Below are 756 nucleotides of genomic sequence, written 5' to 3' on the forward strand. Positions count from 1 at the left end.
AGGAGAGAAAGAAGATTGGGAGACTGAGGAAAGGCGGGAGGGAAGAAAACTGAGGGCGGTAAAAAAGAATGACGCTGAGCGAGGGACAGAGGGAGAGGCAAGGGGAAGACAGGAGGGGATGAATTAGTAGTTTTGCTTCCCACAGGCTAGGGCGCTCTCCCAATCATAAACACAGGTCTACTGATAACAATTTATTTCACAAATCTATGCTGAGATATCCCCTAACCATTTTAAATGCATATCCATCACAAAATATAACTCCTCTGGTGAGATATTGCGCATGCGCTAACACACTAACGTAGCCAAATTGTGTACTGACTGGTATATGCAGCGGGCACCTTACATGCGAGGTCTTCTTCCTATTTCTCAAGAGAGGTATACTGATGAAATATTATCATATAAATCTATGCTAGAATACCTCCTCCCTATTCTAAATGCATATTTTTTGCAAAATTATTTATATATGATTCTATCAGAAAAACTAGCTCTAAAAAATTGGGATGAAATTTTTTAGGGCACTTTGAAATTAAAGGGGGGTCCGGACCCCTCGGACACGCCCCTAGATCCGCCCCTGAGTTTGCATGCCATAAACTTGCTCCCAGCGGGCAAAATTCGTTGAAATAACTTCGACAATCAACGTTGAAACGACGTTAAAAAATGTCTGGATTTGCAATTTTATACAACATTACTATCAAAATATTATATTTTATCGACGGGTTACTAAGGGGAAGTGACGACACCTATACGGTCGCGGTT

Source organism: Priapulus caudatus, unplaced genomic scaffold, assembly GCF_000485595.1.
Source record: "Priapulus caudatus unplaced genomic scaffold, Priapulus_caudatus-5.0.1 Scaffold472, whole genome shotgun sequence".
Classification (NCBI taxonomy): Eukaryota; Metazoa; Priapulida; class Priapulimorpha; order Priapulimorphida; family Priapulidae; genus Priapulus; species Priapulus caudatus.